This window comes from Pelodiscus sinensis, chromosome 27 (genome assembly GCF_049634645.1).
Source record: "Pelodiscus sinensis isolate JC-2024 chromosome 27, ASM4963464v1, whole genome shotgun sequence".
NCBI lineage: Eukaryota > Metazoa > Chordata > Testudines > Trionychidae > Pelodiscus > Pelodiscus sinensis.
The window spans coordinates 2,323,060-2,343,958 of record NC_134737.1 but is presented as its reverse complement, the minus strand read 5'-3'; the positions used below and the strand labels follow the sequence as shown (position 1 = coordinate 2,343,958).

Genomic DNA, 20,899 nt, shown 5'->3' with positions numbered 1-20,899 from the left:
TGTATTACATTTTGCAGGCTGAAGGATAACTTAGAAAGAAACACATTGTGCCGTGAGACATGGGGATGTGCATTTCACTGTCCTCTCTCCGCTGCTTCGAGGGTCAGCGCTGTCAGAAAATGCTGCACCGCCCCGAACTCAAAGCTCAGCAGATGGATGAATGGAGGAGTGTATCACCAATGCTTGATTCTAAATATCATGCAGTCACTGTAATTTCCAGGGCATGCTTACTTTGGGATCATAAACATTGTGGCTGCATCTAGACTGGCAAGATTTTGCGCAAATACTTTTAACAGAAAAGTTTTTCCATTAAAAGTATTTGTGCAAGAGAGCATCTACACTAGCACGGATGCTTTTGCGCAAAAGCATCCGTGCCAGTGTATAGACGCTCTCTTGCACAAGAATGCTCCGATGGCCATTTTAGCCATAGGGCTTTCTTGCACAAGAAATTAACTTGGCTGTCTACACTGGCCCTCTTGCACAAGAATATTTGCGCAAGAGGGCTTATCCCTGAACGGGAGCGTCGGAGTATTTGCGCAAGAACCACTGATTTTGTACAGTACAACGTCAGTGTTCTTGCACAAATACTCGCGGCCAGTGTAGACAGGTGGCAAGATTTTGTGCAAAATCTTGCCAGTCTAGATGCAGCCTGTTTGTTTCTCCTCTCCCAGAAGTGATTTTGTAGCCCAGGATCTCTGGCATCCTATTAAGTGTTTTCTTGGGGCTTCAGGTCCCAATGCTGAAATGGAGTCTGCACAGGCTGGGCTTTGCACCCACCTGGAGCCCTAGTGAAGCCAACAAGGGCTTACTGCAAAATCAGGGCCTCGTGATCAGCCCATATGTTACTGTCTTCCTCATACACTTTAGCAGTGCTTCTGCCTGCTTCGCTGGATTAGCATCACAGCACACAGTTCCTAACTGTGCCATCCTTGATAACCAAATTGCATGCTTCAGAGTTGACTTCCTTGACCTATTTGTATTTGGGTATTTATGTTTTGGTGGTTTTGTGTCGTCATGTTGTGTTATGATGAATTTTTGACTAAGCCAGTTCTGTTTGTCCTCTGAGGATAGGACAAGGAGCAATGGGCTTAAACTGTGGAAAGGGAGATTTAGGTGGGACATTGGGAAAAACTTCTGGTCAGGGTGGTTAAACCCTGGAATAAATTGCCTAGGGAGGTTGTGGGATCTCCATCACTGGAGATATTTAAGAGCAGGTTAGACAGACACCAGTCAGGGATGATCTAGATGGTGCTTGGTCCTGCCATAAGGGCCAGGGACTGGACTTGATGACCTCTCAAGGTCATCTCCAGTTCTAGTGTTCTATGATTCTTTCCCAGGATTCAGCTCTTTACTTCCTGGTTCCTCTGGTTGTACTCCGCTAGCTCAGCTGCACACTCCTGCAGTTTAGTTTTCTACACACTTTCCTGCTATGAGGTGCCTGTTTCAGCCCGAGTGTACATGGGCTTTGCTGAGTGTCTAGCATGCTTCATCCAAGGTTGATGTTTGCCCCAGAGATCTGCTGGCCCTCTGACTTAGCCATGGCCACGTGCATGAGGCCAAGCTCATGAAAGGAATAATGAGGAGGCAGGTTTGCTTCCCAGGATTTTAATGAGTATTGAGTGGTGGCACAGCTGTTCATTGAGGAATGGCACGGCACCCACCTGCCTTTCCCGAACACAGAGCTGTTCTCTGATGGGACAATCCCGAGACCCAGCCTCCAGCTGCACCTGACATTTGTGAGATCCCAAATCCAACCCCAGAGCCATCTCTGATTTCTGCCCGTGGGCATTTTGATACAAACTAGCCGGAGCTGGGTGACTTTCAGAGCACGCTGCATGGGCTAGTCCTTTGCCAGTTTTGAAGAGACGGTTGAGAGTATCTGCCAGGAGATGGAAGCTTCTGTAGCCAGTTTACTAGCTGGCTGAGTTGAGTTAATTAGTTCCCGTTGAATGTCTGGTTTTTTATGCTGTTGGGTGTATAATGCTGTCGTAAGATTCATAAAGCATCAGGGAGCCTGCAGCTTTTGTCGCGGCATCTTTATTTACTAGCATTTAAATGAATAGCTCTGCTCTGTCGAATGGGTTGAGCCAACTCCTCAGGTCCAAGAGCAGGGTGGGGCTGTGTTTTGCAGCCCAGGACTAGAAGCAGGCTTGGCCCAAGTTGCAGCGGAGCTCAGGCTCTGACTCCCCTCCTCCCCATCCCAAGAAGTGCTTGAGGACCCCAATTCTGAAGGCTTGCAGACTCACGTCAGATTGATTGGCATGTGGCCAGAAAGGGGCTGGGTCTCCAAGCTGAGCCAGGGCCCAGGCGTTGAGTGCAGAATGGAGATAGCATTGAAGTGACTTGCTGAAGTCACATAGAGTCCAGCCTTGCTGGGAATGGGCCGTGACCACCGGAATCCCGGGCTGGCCACGGCTCCTCCTCTGAGCTCGGGAACTCGATTCTCCTGGAGAGAAGTAGATGTCCAGGCCTGCATGGGGCCCGCATGTTGGACTTTTCATTGGTGCTCATCTTACATTGGACTAGAGAGACATTTGGCCAAACCATCACCTCCTGGAGCTAGTGGGAATGGGCTTCCATTGGCACAGGCTCGATCACAGCTCCCACGACAAAACAAAGTGACAGGGCAGCTACAGACAAAGATAAAAATAAACACCGATCGGGGCGATACTTTAACACTAGAGCCTGCTGGGGTAAGCCAGGTTCAGACTCTGCAGAGTAGTGAGGCAAATTGGGCAGTCACGGCATCAGATGAGATTTGGGCAGAGCGCTCTCTAAGCTGGAGTGTGAACTGTTGTGATGCCTATTATCTCAATGTCCTCATTCCGTACGAGGCACTCTGGTTAACCTAGGTCTAGAGTATCATAACTTGTGTGGAGAAAGTAAATAAGGAAAAGTTATTTACTTGTTCCCATAAGAACTAGGGGTCACCAAATGAAATTAATAGGTAGCAAGTTTAAAACAAACAAAAGGAAGTATTTTTTTCACACAACACACAGTCAACCTGTGGAACTCCTTGCCAGAGGATGTTGGGAAGGCCAGGGCTTTAAAGAGCTCAAAAAAGAGCTAGATACATTCAAGGAGGAAAGGTCCATCAATGGCTATTAGGGTGGGCAGGGATGGTGTCTCTAACCTCTGTTTGTAAGACGCTGGGTTTGGGCGATGGGATGAATTACTTGATGATTCCCTGTTCTGTTCATTCCCTCTGCAGCACCTGGCACTGGCCACTGTCAGACAGGATACTGGACTAGATGGGCTTTTGGTCTGACCCAGTCTGGCCATTCTTATGTTCTTCTTATGAGCTATAAGGAGGGGATTAGTGTTCACAGCTCCATAAAAATGAAAAACTTGTTAAAGATATCAGATGGTTCACCCTGGACACAGAAGGCTTCTGCTTATCCCCGGCCATTCCCTGTCCAGCATGCTTTAGTCCTGAGATGGAAGCCATTCCCTAGGGGGTGAGAGAGCAATTCCATCTCCAGCGTGCACTGAGACCCTGGCCTTCCAAGGGTAAGGGGGCAGGGCAGGGTGAAGACCAGCTTGCTAGGAACTGGACTGAGACCACGGGATGCTGGGGAGTGCAGGCCAGACCACTGGATAGTGATGCTTTTTAGTCCCTGCGGAGACAGAGTAAAAGACAGGGAGGGGCCCAAGAGAACTCCGAGCAAGAGGGAGACAGCAGCAACGTCAGTGTGACGGAGGAGGGAAGAGGTGAGGTTTCTGATGTGCCATATTTAGCTGAAGGGCACAATGGCTGTTCATGAGGGAGTCATCTGTGCAAAGATGTGAGCCAGCACAAAGGGCCGAGACAGCTGCGAGGGCCAGCAACACGTCTCACGGGAAATGTGGCTGACATGGGTCATAGGCATGTTTCACACAGCGTAGCTTTAAATATTTAAAGGGGGAGCGGGAAATAAATCACAAAGAGAAACTATGGATGGCCCTGGAAAGAAACCAACATTGATATTCTGAGGCAGCCGTCAATTATATCAAGGGTACTTGAGTACACTGGGAAGTAAGAAAGAGAAACTTTTTTTCCAGGTTACTAGGCAAAATAATGAAATATACATTTGAATAACCTTCAGGAAAGGCATCTCTCCTCCAGGTATTTACTCAAGCTAATAAAATCCCTCGTTTTAGGTAACAAGGCGGCAATTGCTGTTCTTCATGCAAACAGGAGCCACTTGGTTTTGAGTCATTCAGACAAAAATAGTAAGATGGAAAAGCAGGCATCCAATGTATTTCAAGCAGAAAATCAAAATTATAAATCCCACGGCAAGTGTGCATGTAATAATATATGCTGCGTATAATTAACTAGCTTAAACTGCAAATCTTAAACTGTCGGTTTTAATCAAGGTGCAGAAGGGAGCCTAACAAAACGCAGATAATGGTAAGACTGGTTATTGAATTAAATTTTTTTAGGGATCAAAATAGCTATAATTTTATCTATAAAGAACCGTTTTCTAGAGGGCTCGGGATTGTGAAGCTGTGTAATTCTAAACCATGGCATGACTCCTTTCTCATTCTGCTTTACCTCCCATTCCAAGGCCTCCCCGTGAAATTCACCCTGGGCAGAGGTCAAATTCACAGCTAGGCACCCTCCTGTCAGGGCTTAGTGCCTGTGGCTGCGGCAACCAACCAGTTCACTATTGTGGTGTGTTTTTACTTCCCTAATACCGGGTGAGTCACAGCCCTGTGTTTCTTCTTCCAACTTTGCAATGTTGGAACCCGGATCCCAGAGAGACATTCCAAAATGGGCCTGTGCAAAAAGGCTTTTGGCCCTTGCCAGCACGACAGTACGTGCATTCAAGCGACTGAAAAACTGGCAGGGGCCTTTCGTGCCATCTGTCCTCCCATAAACAGGGGAACTATAGCGTGGCAGCATTTTAAAAAACCAGCAGAATGAGCAGGTGTCCTTACAAAGCGTGTGTGCTCCGCCCAAACGACGCCTTCCTGGAAAGCAAGTGTTCCGCCATTGGCCTGACAAAGGCTGCTTACCAAGAACTGGCCTGGAAATGGCCGCCGTGGGCACGGTCACACGGCTAACTTCCACGCTGTTTTTTAATCGTTTGGTGGCTGGGGGACAGAGTGGTCTGCCCCTTAAAGAGAAGTAGTGTCTCATAGACAGCCCACCCCACCCACGGCACTTTAAAGCAGAAGCGGGAACCTAAGGCCCAGGGGCTGGATGCAGCCCCTGGCTTGCTTGGATCCGGCCCCCAGGGCTCAAGGCTCCTCCACCCCAGCACTGGGGAGCCCGTGCTGGTACATCCACCCCCGCTGCTCCACTGCAGAACTGGAGCACACAAAATCGACTTGCCTGGGCCCCCCAGGCTCTGCTGTGTGAGGGGAATGTGGGGAGGGTCTGTCTCCTTCTCAGTCCGGGGCCACGTCAGGGAGGGGTTGGGGTTTGATTTTGTTTTTGCTTCTTACTTGTGTGGCCCCCAACTGATTTTTCTGTAGGTCATCAACCCCTGACCCGAAAAAGGTTCCCTGCCCTTGCCTTAAGGTTTGAAAGTCCAACAAATCTACACATAAGGAGCTGGGGGGGGAAGGATCAAGAGGATTCGTCCTAGAAATGCGTGGTGCATGGGAAGAAATCCCATCCACCGTACCTTTAAGGGCCCAGAGCTGGGAGTTTTGCAGAGCGGGTAAGGCAAGCTTCAAAGCACTTTCCTCTTACGCCTGCGGGAAATCTCCAGCCATTATTGCTGCACCAGGGCTTTCACCTGTCCAGCTCGAGCTACAAAAATTCTCACCGTCACTCCTGATTTGGGTTTGAACAGCATCCACGTTCAGGCACTGGCTTATGTGGAGTTTGTCTGCAGCTATCAACTGCCTTGCAGAAGCCTTGTGCAAACTTTCTCCTTTCTCTGAGTATCCGCAGGCTTTGTCAGGCTGTGGGGGGAGGGAGGGGGGGGGAAGCACGGTGTTGGGACTGGCTGCCTAGCAGAAGTCACAGGGCATTTGTCCAGTTTCCCTGATTGAGTACGCCTATGCCATCTGGCTTAATTTTGTGTCAGTGGAGCAGCACAAAGAGTCAAAGCATACTTACCGTATTTTCCGGCGTATAAGACGACTTTTTATACTAAAAAACATCCCCCAAAAATCGGGGGTCATCTTATACGCCGGGTATAGAACGTCCCTGTGCTGATACTGTATGTCCATGGTCCCCAACACGGTGCTCGGGGCTGGCCCCGGGCACATGGCGCACGGTGAGCGCCGGCCCCGGGCGCACGGCGCTTGGCGGGGGGAGCGCCAGCCCCAGGCACGCGGCGCTTGAGGGTGGGGGCACCGGCCCCGGGCGCGTGGCTATGGGGGGGGCCGCCCCCTGGCGCCCGGCGGGCGAACCACAAGATGTCATTAATGAACTTATGATGTCAGAGGATGAACATGATGAGGATTTTGAAGGATTTTAAGTACCAGTAAGTCAAAACCATTTTAATTAAAATTATTTAAATCAAATCTGATGTTATTAAATGGTGTTGCCTCGGAAGAGGGGGTAGTCTTATATGGCAAGTATAGGCCAAAACCTATGTTTTAACTGGAAAATTAGGGGGTCGTATTATACGCCCAGTCGCCTTATACGCCGGAAAATACAGTAACTCTGGCCTTCGACTTGGACTTTTTAATAGCCTACATGACTAGCAAGCAAATGAGATCTGCTGCTGACAGCCAGCAGATGGGCAGCTCTGTCGGAAATATATTTGGGGGTGGGTCATCCTTCTAAAAGCCTTGTCTGGGGAGTTGTAGGGAAAGCAGTTACAGGACAGAGCAATTTCTTCCTGGGGCAGTGGTGGTTTGTTGTTTGCCCCTGGAATCCCAGAACAGTTTGCTTCTTTGATGCACTGCTCTAAATAAATGAATATTTCCTTTGTAATTCACCTGGACCTCTTCCTCAGAGCGTTAGCTTATTCATTCTTTTAAAAACTGAAAAAAGAAATCTTGAGTTTGCATGAAAGTTGGGGAACCACTTAGTATACTGATGCCATTTACTGCCCTGAATAGCTCGTGAGCCACACTGACAGGTGTTGTACAAAGGAGAAAGGGAGACGTGGGCAATCAGCTCTGTCCAGCGTGTACACAGGAAGGAGTGCTGCAGGAAGGGACGGAGGGGTCAGAGTGCACCACAAGCTAAATAGAAGTCACCAGTGTGACGCTGTTGCAAAAAAAAAAAAACGTGATTCTGGGCAGCATGAACAGGAGTGTTGTAAGCAAAACTCGAGAAGTCATTCTTCTGCTCTACTCTGCGCTAGTTAGGCCTCAATTGGAGAAGTGTGTCCAAGTCTGGCACCACATTGCAGGAAAGATCTGGAGAAATTGGAGAGGAGAAGAGTCCAGAGAAGAGCAACAAAAATGATTAAAGGTCATTTAATAGGAATGTTTTCCCTGGCCTCCCTTTCTCTGGAGGTGGGTGACAGGTGAGGAATCATGTGCGGATTACCTGTTATTTTCCCCTCCCTCTGGGGCATCTGGCATTGGCTGTCCACGATATTGGACTGGATGGACTGTTGGTCTGACCCAGGATGGCCCTTCTTATGTCAAGGTCTAGAAAACATGAGCTATCAGGGGAGACTGAAAGAATTGGGCTTGTTTAGTTTACAAGAGAGAAGACTGAGAGGGGGACATGATAGCAGCTTTCAAGTACCTAAAAGGATGTTATAAGGAGATGGGAGAAAAATTGTTCTCCTTGACCTCTGATGATAGGACAAGAAGCAATGGGCTTAAATTGCAGCCAGGGAGGTTTAGGTTGCACATTAGGAAATACTTCCTACCTGTCAGGGTGGTTAAACACTGGAATAAATTGCCCAGGGAGGTTGTGGAATCCCCATCTCCGGAGATATTTAAGAGTCGGTTAGATAAATGTCTATCAGGGATGGTCTAGACAGTATTTGGTCCTGCCATGAGGGCAGGGGACTGGACTCAATGACCTCTCAAGGTCCCTCCCAGTTCTAGTATTCTATGATTCTATGAAATTTAGGGCAATTTGGTGTCCCAAATGATGCAGTGCCCTATGCAGCTGCATATTTTGCTTATTGATAGGGCCAGACCTGCTGATATTTGTAATGAGAACAACAAATAGATGGGAAGGTCCTAGCGGGAGTGCAGAGGTGCCTGCAGCCCAATATTTGGGAGGGGGGAGCTTTCAAATAGAGAGGGTCTAATTTATGTACTGCTTTTGCCTGTTGCTACCATCTGCGCTACAGGACAGCTCCCATGTTTCCCTCCTTTCTACTTAAGAGAAACAATTAAAAAACACTTTCAGCAAGCCCACCATATGGACAGTGGAGAAATGATTTCTTCTCCAGATTCCCTGCCCCCCTTAGCTTTCAAGCTTTTCTCTCCCTCTTTTTTCTGATCTTCCAACTGTGGAGGAAAGGAAATCAATCAGTCTCAGAATCTTGGCAATTGATTGCCCAGCAGTGAAAGCAATTTCCAGCTGTATTGAGCATGGGGGTAATTCAATGGGTCTGAGGCCATAGGCTGTTATTAGATGGGGGTCATTTCCTAACATATCACTGTGCTCTACCACTCTTTGTGCCCCTGATCTGGTTTAAAGCATGTTATAGAGTTGAAATAAGAGCCCAGTACAGTGAATAAATTGGCAAACAAACTCCACCACCTTATCAAAGCATTCAATCACAATCTGAAATTTGTCCACCACGCTAACAGCTCACAGAGTCCTTTGTCCATTAAATTGCCTGAAAGGACCAGGGAAAGGAAAGAGGCAAAGTGACATTTCTTCCTTCTGCCTGTAATTAATACTGTATTTGTAGCAAGAAGGGGTCTGACAAGAATGCTGTCTGCCTCTATGCATGTTTCTCATGCGGGCACTCAGCCAGGAAGGGTTGATGTGGGAAAGAATTCAATTCCAAAGGCTTACAAGTAAAGAAAACACAATCCAATACTGCAGACACATCCATTCCCTTGCCTGTTGCTTCACATTTTCACTTATTCCCCTCTACTCTGAATAAAGCAGCGCTCAATCCACCTGATACATCGTCTCAACGCCATAACTCCAAGCCATGGATGTCAGCTGCAAGACCTTTGTTGTTAATGCATAACATGAATTAATTGCAGGCTGTTGTGGTTTTGGCTGTATCTCTGCAATATTTGTTTAGACATTTATTCTGAGAGAGAAGCTTTAAAAAAAAAAGTGGAGATAAATTCCCTAGGAAAATGATAGCCTGGGCACAGGAACAGAGACATGTGCGCAGACAGCTTAGCGATCTCATCTCCTGCCTTTCTGCTCGTATAGTTAGAAATATTATGGGTCCCATGAGTATGCCCATGACTGCATCTTTCCCATTATCGTCTTGAAGCCTGCGCTAAGGTCAGAGTTCCCCATGGTGCAGGATTATTGCACAAACAGGTAGCATTAAGCAGCCCCTGTCCCGCAGAGCTTGCAGATTAAACAGTCGCAATCAGAGCTGGGTGAAAGACCGCTTTCTTGTTTCACAGGCACACTGGAAACTGGGGAGGAAAAGAAACACACCCTGTTTGGGGTTGAATGAAATACTTCCTCTTGACAACATTTATAAACTAAACACCATTTCAAACTGAAAAACTGAAATGTTTGGAAAATGTCAAAACTCTTTCAATTGTTTCAGTTTTTTTAAGGTGTTTTTCTTCCCCTTCCCTAAATTAAAATTTGGTGAAACTGACATGTATTCGTGAAACTTCTCCCCATTGTAAATCTGAATTTTTCATCAAAAACAAAAGTTTTATGCCCCTCTCTCTAGGGGAACCCCAGTCCCCTATACCCACCTTGCCTCAGTGACAAGTCGCCATCTAGCCCCTGCCTCGGGGGCAAACTGCTGTGTGAAACGGCTATTCACCATTGGCAAGCGGGCATGGTCTTGCTGCCTTCTCCTGCCCTGTCTGCCTCTGTTGCCCTAGTATCCTGAGGCCTTAAGAGCAAGGCCTCAGCCTGGGAGTTTGCCTGGCCAGAGCTACAGAGCTCCGCCTGCCTTTCCCCAGCCCTGCTCTGTCTCAGGTACCCTCTGCCGCTTCCCTGGCAACCAGGTCCCTCCTGCTCCACCACTGGAACAAAAGTCTCCTCTTCTCCCCTCCAGAACCCACATGTATACTGACCCAGCTGGGCCTTTATTGGCTGCCACTGCCTCAGCTGTGGGCTCCACAATCGAGTCCTCTCCCAGGGCTCCTTGCTTCCACCTGGAGCAGGATGACAGCCCTACTACAGTTGGCTGTATCCCTGAAGCTTTTGGTCCATGACATCTTTAAATCCTGGCATCTCCAGGACAATTCTGGAGAGCTGGCAGCCCTGGGAAATGCTGTCTCTTGGATGAGAAGCAATACCAAAGTTCATGATGCTGGCAGCATCCGTAAGAATAAGGTGATGTTAAATTCTACTGTCCTGGCCCAATTCCAGGTTGGATAATGATGTTGTTTACCTGTGAAATTGAAAGAGGAATTAATTGGGTATGGTATTTTCTTTACTGTCTGGCCCTAAACTCCTGCTGTGCTCTTTTAAATAGCGGCAGTGTTTCACCCCAAATATGGCTATATTTGAATGACCGGTGAAATAATTCTTCTATAGAGAGAGCGATCCCCTAGGGTTTGCAAAGCTGGACTAAATCCTTGGCTAGCATAGGCTGGCACCGAAATTAATGGCTCTGTGTTGATTGACCCAGCAGTGAAAGTAACTTAATATTTCTTACAAGTACTGTCCTATTGTAACCCGGGTCCCTGCCAGCTCTTTCAAAAGTTCCCTGCCGGCTTTTGCTGAAGCTCAGCCAGCTCTTGCCAGAGTTGTGCACCAGGGCGCATCTACTGTCTGTCATATCTGGATTGACCCCACATGTGGACTTGGCCCAGTATATGTACTATGCAAACCTGAGGGGATGAGCAATTATTGACCATGTGGTAGAAGCAGCTTCTTAGATTACTGACTCAAACGTATTATTGTAATGCGCTGAGGGGTATTTAAAGATGAAGATCAATATGGTCTGGGATATGCAAGTATCAAGACACACAAACAAAATTCTGGTGTGTGTGTGTGTAATACACATGCACTTTAGTTTATACTTTTCCTTATCAGAAGTATCCGCTTAGTTCTCTGAATTTTCATTTTTTCCATATATAAATATTAGTTATGAGATCAAAGATCCATTATGTCAAAAACAGTCCTATAATAACAACAAAAGGAATCAATTTCCCAAAAGAGAATGCTCCATTTTTATGTCATAATAAAAATTACAAATAAAGCACCTTCTATATTACTTCAGAAAATGACGGCTGTTTAATCTTATACAATATAGATAAGCCCCACTGCAGTGCTGAGAAAGCTAATTCAAACAGAGTGAGGGTGGTAGAGAGTAAAAGAGGAATGCTTAGCAATTGAAGTTGAAAATTGCCAGATTAGAAAAGAGTTTCTCAGAGCATCCTTGCCATGGTACCATTTTTAGCTGCCCTAATACAGCAGAGTCCAAGATTATCAAATAATAATGTGTACCTTTCAGCCAGAGATCTCCACACACTTGGAAAATGTGAATGGGGTTATGCCTCTAAAGGTAGGGGCATTCAGTTTAAGGGAGCCAAGTTACCGGCAGATCAAGTGACTTGTTACCAGTCCCAGGTCTTCTAAATTCTAATCCTCTGCTGTAATCATGAGGCCACTAGAACAGACACTAGGAGGGGGAAGATGAAGCTGTGTTAGAGATCACATTTGGCCACCTGTGGGCATTAGATGATATGAGGCAGGTTGTTGATTAATGAAATTTGTGCTGGAGAAAAGTGCCTGGAGTCAGAAATCCTCTATCAACACAGACACGGGGTGGGCGGCAGCAATTTATCTTCCCCCAACCCCTGTGCTTCAGTCCTGTCCTGGAATAGACTTTGCTCCTTTTGTCCTTTCTGCCCTTGGCGTGACTGCTGAGGCTGCCCGCTCATGCTAATTAGGGACACCTGTCCGTTAGCAACAGGACTGAAACTTTGCTGTCGTCCTCTCTCTGACAAACTGCACCAGCTAATTCACCTTGGCTGCTGAACGGCCATTAGATTCAAGCCAATGATCTAAAATGAAAAGCTCCACATCCCATTACCCTTCACATTCAGCTATCCACTAGCCATCCAAAGCCTTTTTTTAATGCAACATACGAAGGAAGGCGTCACAGAGGTCATCTTGGTTCTGTAATGTTCACAGGGGGAGATTTTGTTGAAGAGAGAGCACCCTAGTTGCGCGCACAGTCTAGAAAACAAAATTAAAGCCGTGTGAGTTTGCCCTCTATGTTTTTGTATAATGGTCTGTGCTTATTTTCCTCAGCTGCAACTGGACTCTTCTCAATAAGCTGCCAAAAAAAGTGAGGGGGAGAGGTTATGGCCCCTTTGACTTGTTTAAGACCAAACAAAATCCCAAACATTAAAATCAAGTATGGCTTTTTAAAAGCAAAATGAGGGTATAACTGCTGGCCTTTAAAAAGCCCTAAAGATTGTATTAAGGCTGTCGATCTTTGTTCCACAGTTTGAAGGGAAAGAAAAAACACACACAAAATGTTTTCATTGTGGCAAAGGGTCTGGAAAAAGGCTGTGCTACTGCAGAGAGCTTTCTGAAGTACAGCCCCGCTTCCCCATGCCAGAAGAAACAACACACAGTGGCAAGGGTGGTTGTCATCCAGTATTTAAGGAGATAAAATACATAATGCTTATGAGGCAGCCCTGGATCTCTTCCCAGCTCGTTTCTTGTTTCAGTGGTGTCACAGCCATGACACATCAGCTCCTTTCTAATTGTTTGTACTCATGTTTTATTCCCTTTTGTTTGTGACACCTTTTCAGAAGCTGCTTTTTTTTTTTTTTTTTTTTTTACCTATTTTGTCCTCTTGGTGCCTGATATATTTTGAGGTTGTTAATTTCTTCAGCGCAACAAAAACCTAAATGGTTTGTCCCAGTTTCGGGGCATGCTGCCCTGTGATCCCCTCGTCTGCTAGCATCTGAGTCCACCCGCTACAGGTCCTAGACCTTTAGTCTTCCCATCTCTGAGGCTGAATCCTGTCACTCTCCTGTTCCTGAACAGGACCTAGAACTGCAGCACCCTGTATGTCAGCTGGTCCAAACAGACTTGGTTCTAGTGGTTCTTCCCTGTGGGAGTTGTGACCAATGATGAATACAGTGACTCAAAACAGCTCTCTTAAAACAAAGAATCATTTAATCGTAACTGAAGCACCCAGACTAGGGATAAGAGAAGAGTTTTTAAAAACAAATGGTCTACATGCATGCGCATCTTACCCCAGATCCCCGGTCTCTGGTGGCCTGATCTTTCTTCTCCCATTTACATCCAGCCAAAATTCTTTGCTGTTTCCTCTGTCTCTAGAGCCTGGTTAAACCAACCCAAGGTGGACTTCAAAATGAAGGCTCGGCACTTTCTCTTATGCCTTGATGCGTTTGTCAGGAGATGTCAATAGCAGAACCAGGCTAATTACAGCCTGGGCGGAGCAGCCCCTGCCTGCGGGGCACGTGGGCCCGCTGCAAACAGTCAGGATGCTAGAGCAGCCCCTGTCCGCGGCCGGCCCCCCATGAGGCTGAAGCAGCCTCCTGCCCACCAATTGACCTTAACTAGCAAGCCTCACCTGTTAAGTGAGGGTGAGGCTTACCTGTTAAACATTCACATCCCTACTCTGAAGTATGTAAATACTTAATTAAAATATATTCCTGTGCATCCTGAGTCATTCTACCTCTTAGAAGGTTGCAGCCATCCAATATTTTAGAACATGGGTTCCCAAACTGGGAGGCGTGCCCCACTGGGGGGGGCATGAAGAGATTCTAGGGGGGGCATGAGGCGACTCAGCCTCCTCTTCCCCCTCCCCCATCAAGTTTTGCTGCCCTGTTCAGTTCCTTTTTTCCTTTTTTTTTTTTTTTTTGCTCAAGAAGTTTTGCTGCTATGGGGGGGGGAGGCGTGAGGGTTTCTTAAAAATCAAAAAGGGGGAGCATGATGCCAAAAAGTTTGGGAACCACTGTTTTAGAATGTATCTCATGGTTAGAGCAGGGTAGGGCACCTGATTGCCAGGATTCTATGCCTGGTTCTGCCAATGACTTTATTACTTCAAGCAAGTCACCTGAACATTCTGCACCATTTGAAGCACCTGGAAAACAGAGAAGATATTTATCTTCCTAAATGACCTTAAACCCCAGGCATTCCTGGGATGAAAAAGACTTTGGAAGAGCACAAAAATAGTTCTCAGAACATTCCACTTCAAGAAAACTCTCTCTCCTGGCCAACTGCTCTTGCTCCAAAACTTTATAACGAGTAGTGTCACAGCCAGTCCTGTCTGCTCATGTGAACCATTCGGCATGAGCCCCATGCAGCGGAGTCACACAAGGAAAGGCCCTTCTTTTTTCCAGCAGTAATTCTAATTCATTGAAAAGTTCACACACCAGCAGAATGCAGTTTAAAAGGAAATTTGTGAAAATGCCGTCAATCTACAGCCCTTCACTAGTAAGACCTAGACTAGTCTCACAGGGTATGTCTACACTACCCCCCTAGTTCGAACTAGGGGGGTAATGTAGTCATACGGAGTTGCAAATGAAGCCCGGGATTTGAATTTCCCGGGCTTCATTTGCATAAAGCCGGCCGGCGCCATTTTTAAATGCCGGCTAGTTCGGATCCCGTGCCGCGCAGCTGCACGCGGCACGAACTAGCTAGTTCGGATTAGGCTTCCTATTCCGAACTAGCTGTACGCCTCGTGGAATGAGGTGTACAGCTAATTCGGATTAGGATGCCTAATCCGAACTAGCTAGTCCTTACCGCGTGTAGTCGCGCGGCACGGGGTCCGAACTAGCCGGCATTTAAAAATGGCACCGGCCGGCTTTATGCAAATGAAGCCCGGGAAATTTAAATCCCGGGCTTCATTTGCAACTCCGTATGACTACATTACCCCCTCTAGTTCGAACTAGAGGGGTAGTGTAGATATACCCACACTGAGTCTGTTAAATTCAATACCCACAGTCAGTGTGCCAGTAATACCCACTATTTGGGATTTTTATCTACTGTAGGTGTGTGAGAATGGGATTTTTATCTTTTGTGGAGTGGCAGAATGACCCAGGCTCCATCTCTAAGAAAGACAGGTTTAAGTTTCTTCAGCCTCAGCGAGAAATCCACAAAATGCACGACCAGTGGTGGGAGAAGAAAGCTGAAGAGGTGCGACACTATGCTGACTTAAATAACTCAAGGGAGTTCTTCAGCTCCATCAAGACTGTCTTTGGTCCTTCCAAGTCTGACTTTGCCCCCTTGTTGTCTGCAGACGGAACCACATTGATTAGGGATAAGGCTGGCATTAATAACCGATGGAAAGAGTATTTCAGTCAGCTCCTGAATCGTCCATCATCAGTCCATCAGTCAGCACTGGAACTAATTCCTCAGAAGCCAACCCTTGAAGACCTGGGAGATCCTGGTGAAGTTAGAAAGGCCATCAGGCAGATGAGTTGCAGCAAGGCATCCGGCAAGGATGGAATTCCCGCAGAACTGTACAAGGCATTTAATGAGGAGTCACTTAAGGTTTTTCATAATGTCCCAGTATTTGGGAAGAGGAAGAAATGCCATCTGATCTCCTTGATGCCATTATAGTTGCTCTGTACAAGAATAAGGGTGCAAGAACCTTATTCCATTGCCGGGACAATCTTCACCTGCATCATCCTGAACAGGCTGATTTTGACAATTTCAGAAGTGAGTTTCCCTGAGTTACAATGTGGTTTCTGCCCTAATCACAGTACTGTCGATATGATCTTCATAATGAGACAGGTGCAAGAGAAGTGCCTTGAGCAGAATATGAACCTCTACTCTGTCTTAATTGATCTGACGAAGGCATTCGACATGGTTAACAGAGATGCATTGTGGATCATCCTCAGGAACCTAGGTTGCCCAACGAAGTTCATCTCACTCATCAAGCTGTTTCACGGCAACATGACAGGAAAGGTACTCTCGGATGGTGTGCCATCTGAGAAATTCAACATCTCCAATGACGTGAAGCAGGGCTGCATACTCGCCCCGGTGCTTTTTAACCTGTTCTTCGCTCAAGTCCTCATGCATGCTGTCAGAGATTTAGATCTTGGTATTTACATCAGATACCATTTGGATGGTTCACTGTTTGTTTTGAGACGTCTTACTTCAAAGACCAAGACACTGGAGAGGCTTATCACCGAAGTGCTGTTTGCTGATGACTGTGCCCTTATGGCACACCAAGAGGACCACCTGCAGATCATCATTGACAGATTCTCTGAAGCATCTAAACTATTCGGTCTCACAATTAGCCTCAGAAAGACAGAAGTCATCTTCCAGCCTGCACCAAACAGTACTCCTCCACAGCCACGTATCACTATTGATGGGACACAACTGAAGGTAGTGGACAGCTTTAAGTACCTGGGCAGCACAATATCAAGTGATGGATCCCTTGACAAAGAGATTACAGCGAGGATCCTGAAAGCCAGTCAGGCACTTGGGAGATTGCATATTAAAGTTCTTCAGCACAAAGATATTCGCCTGTAAACTAAACTCAAGGTATATATTGCCGTGGTCCTCACCTCTCTCCTGTATGGCTGTGAAACGTGGACCCTGAACCATAGGCACATCAAGCGGATGGAGCAGTTCCACATGTGCTCCCTACGATCAATCATGCAAGTACGCTGGCAGGACCAAATTACTAATCAAGAAGTGCTTGATAGGACTAGTTCCACAAGCATCGAAGCCAAGATCCTCCAGATCCAGCTTCAATGATTTGGCCATGTTCTCTGCATGGACAAAAGCAGGATCCCGAGGCAGCTGTTCTATGAGGAGCTGGTACGTGGTGGTCACAAACAGGGACGCCCAAGGAAGAGGTATAAGGATAACCTGAAGACCAACTTGCAGTGGACAGGCCTTCAGCCTTGACAACTTGAACTAGCTGATGCAGAGAGGACTAATTGGTGTTCCCTTACAAGAAAAGCAGTGACAAAGTTTGAGAACTAAGGATGTTAAAGACTAGTCAACTATTAGACTATCCGATAAGCATTTGCTTATTGGATAGTTTTTTGACTAGTTGACTAGTCTATAGGCACCTCTGCATTCCTCTTTTGAAATGTACAGGAGCCCCATCAGAAATTCACTAGCAAAAAAGAAAACTAAACCAGTAAAAGGAGGAAGGTTAACAGATTTTCCCAAGCTGTTACAAGCCAATAGAGGGCATGAGATAGGTCAGGTGGTTTGCCCCAAGACACACACAATGAAGCAGAGATGGGGTGAAATTCGAACCCAGGAGTCCTCGCTCTGTCCCTGCTCAAACTACTCAACCACATTCCCTCTTAACATACAGCACCAAGAGTGAATTTACAATAAATGGGGTTACTTCCCGCATGTACAACATGCACCAAAATCCTCTCCATTGTAAATACCCTGTAACTATCTAGGTCCCAACAACCATTGTTCCCGTGCAAATTTTTGTGAGGCAGAGCTTTAAGGCCAATGAAAATGGCCATGCAGTGCCTCAGCTCCCTCCAAAAAGAACTGAAAACATGATCAGAAAAGAACAGGTAGGGAATTTAGTTTCTGTTTTATTTGAAACTGACGAGTAGCCTTAGAACACTGCAACAAGGGTGAACGTATGGATGCTATCCATGCAGCAAGCACTCTTCCACTGCCATCCTTCACCATCATAAAAAACAATTTTCTGGGGCTTATAACCTGGGCCGGAGGGCGGGGAGGGGAAATGATCTAATGTGAAAGATGATGGTATTGCAGGACACTGTTTGATTTAAATCCATAATATCAAACCAAAGTGATACTCCTCAAGTTCACTTTCCTTCTGGTGTGTTGTTGGTGAGAACAGATGATACATTAATCAGGATAACATCACTGCACACCAAATAAATATGTACAAACTTCTAGGACTAGAAAGCATTGGCGTGGTCACAAGATACTCCCTGCCAATCTCATGCCCTCTAGTGGCTTGTAACATCTTGGGAAAATCTGTTAACCTTCCTCCTATTACTGGGTTAGTTTTCTCTTTTACTAATAACTTTCTGGTGAACATTGTTGGATTGACAGACCAGGAAAATCTGTGCCTTTATTTACCCACCTGGCTTCCCAGAGACATCTAGGCATAAACAGTGGACGGTTCCCCACATTGCATTGTTAGGGACATTTCAGCATGCATATGTGATGCTGTAAATAAGGTGCAATATAAGCTGTCTGACACAGGAGGGAGCTGTACTCATACAAACTGGGCCATGGTCTCAGAAGCAGCTGGTTGTTTTGTAAGCTGATGAAATACAAACAACCTGCCATGAGGAATCCAGAAGCTGGCTAATCAGAACAACAAAATTAGCTTCATAATGAGCTTTGAAATATGTAAAGGATACCCACTTCTAGCCATATTTACTTCCAGGGATGTTGGCTTCATTATTGTAAAAATGTTGGGAATGCTCTTTAAAGCCACTGATTAATTGATTAATGCTACCTGATGCTGCCTACCTTCTGCACCTCACCGCTGGCATCAAGTTAACCTCCCCAATTCATACATATAGCATTGGGCTAACATTAACCATTAAAACAGGGACCTTATTTATTCGCCAGCCATCCCTCCTGCGGCTGCTTGGTTTTTCAGCTGAGATGTAGTGTCACTTTCATAGACAACATCTCCTTTGTCAGGCTCTATCCTGCCCTTAACAGGGAGCGGTCTAACAGTCTTCTAGCTCTAACTTCCTTTATTTATATTGCTCCAATACAAAGCTGCTCTCTTCCCACTTTTAATCTCTGCAGGGAACTGCAGACTCCCCTCCCCTCACTAGCATAGCCTACTGGCATCTCACTGATTTCTCTTCTGCAAATCTTCTCTCTCACAACCAATGTTCCTTCTATTTTGTTCCGTTCATTATGCAGAATAAATATTATGTGCCTTGAGGCATGTGCAGATGTGCACCACCAGTAGAAACTCTTGCTGCTGGCTATGAGCATTCTGCTAATCAGCTGGGTAGCATTTGACTCTCTCTTGGGTGGCTGCCCAAGCACTCAGCTTACAGGGAACACTGCTCATTGCCATCCATGAATCCACCCCTGTGTACACCTGCTGAGGGCCTGTCTCCTGGGTTGGGATCCCAGGCTAGGTACCTACTTGTTCACGTGACCTCGGGCAAGTCACTTAAGTCACTCGGTGCCCCAGTTTCACGTAACCCACTCGGTGCCTGGTGCCCTGCCAAGTAGGAATTATTGTTGTTGTTTATTTGTAATGCAGTAGTGCTGAAAGGCCCCAGTGCCACTGTGATAGGCACTGTGCGCACACAACAGCAATTGAAAGACAAGAGCCAACAGGTGGATATGGACAGGCAGACAGCACCAGATCACTGTGAGATGCTTGTGATCAATGTGATGAGTAGTGCTCTTACTACACGTGCTGCCTAACTATTATAATAGTAAAAACACAAAGGAGTCCTGTGGCACCTTAGAATAACAGATACAATAGGTCTTGAGCTTTCGTGGGTAAAACGAAAATTCATACCCACAAAAGCTCATGACCTAATAAATTTGTGAGTCTCTAAGGTGCCTCAGGACTACTCGTTGTTTTTAAAGTTACAGACTGACACGGCTACCCTCCTGACACTATTATAATGGTGGTAGAACTGCCTGGGTGAATTTTTTGACAGTTTATTTGCTTAAAAAAATGCAGTTGCTGGACAACTGAAACAGTTGCAAATGCAGGTCACTGAATAAAAAAAAATCAATTATTTGCTCCGCTCTAAATAGTAGGCGCCCGGATGCCTATTTCCTGGGAAAGGTTGAGAGGCTCGCGGTGTTTCTGAAGGGCTCAGCGATCACTGGTGGTAAGGCACTCTGGAAGTGTGAAGGGTTGTTTTTACTGATGATACCTTTTACCAGACAGTAAATCGTGAGCATTGGGGCTGCCAGTTTTGGTTGGATGTATTCCAGAGGTTTCGTCACATGACAACGTGTAATTAAAGATTAATGTTTAAGTCCTGGAGACTTCAGGCCAATCCTGGAGGGTTGGCAACCCTGCAACAATATTCTGCAATACTTTATGCATGAACAACACTCTTGAAAAATAAACACCTTGTACTTCATGAGGTAGAAGGGAGAGGAGTCTAGAATGTCTGAGGATATATATGTTATTGCTACCACTATCACTGCACAATTGAGCACTTCTCTGTCACTTGTATCACTGAAGACTGACGGGTTTATTATCCGCCTGAGTGCTGGTGTCATTAGCCTTCCCTATACTCTGTGCCTTCTGTTTTAAGCTGTTGCTGCTGTTTCTTCAGAAATGTCGCGAGGGAATGTAGGTTCATAGGCACCCACAAGCCCCATGGTCTGCTGTCAGCAGGGTCATAGATAACAGTAAGGGTGGCAATTCAGATTTATTCTCTGGCTTCCCGCATGACTTACCAGTTCTTCAGCACATCTTCCTGGGGAGATCAGGGTCCATGCAGCACCCTCTGTAGAAGTGGGTTCAGTTCTCATTCGGATTGCTGTGTAGGAATATGGAATGCCCATAGCAGCACGCATGGCAGTAACCCCCATTCCTCAGAGAACAAAGGGCTAGACAATCAACTCATCAATCAAGGAGACCACTGCTCTCAATAAGGAGGCAATGAGGTATATGGGTTAAAATGGCAGTCCAGGAGCACCCATAGGTTCTATTTTCCATGTGGTTCTGGGTAAGAAAACTTTAAACATGCTTGTTTTCCTATTACCCATCTGCAAAATACCTGTCTCAACACCTGCGTCATTCAGTGTTTGTACAGCATCAAGAATCATGAGAAGTTTGAGTCATCATCAGATTTACCATCAAGATAAGTCACACTGCACATACAATAAACCCCTTTCCAAGTAAACGCTTGGTGCACCAATATCATTAAATGCCATAGTGTGATTTGCAGGGAAAATAAGAAACAAACTTAATCC

At 46.2% G+C, this 20,899-nt stretch overlaps 1 long non-coding RNA gene across 1 annotated transcript; it reads right to left on the bottom strand.

Annotated features, from left to right (window-relative positions):
- Window positions 1-8,375: 8,375 nt before the first annotated feature.
- LOC142820903 (uncharacterized) lies at window positions 8,376-20,629 on the bottom strand. Its single transcript, XR_012897895.1, has 3 exons — window positions 20,381-20,629; window positions 10,093-10,412; window positions 8,376-9,471 (listed from the first exon to the last, which is right to left on the bottom strand). It is a non-coding gene; the product is annotated as an uncharacterized LOC142820903 (long non-coding RNA).
- Window positions 20,630-20,899: the final 270 nt, after the last annotated feature.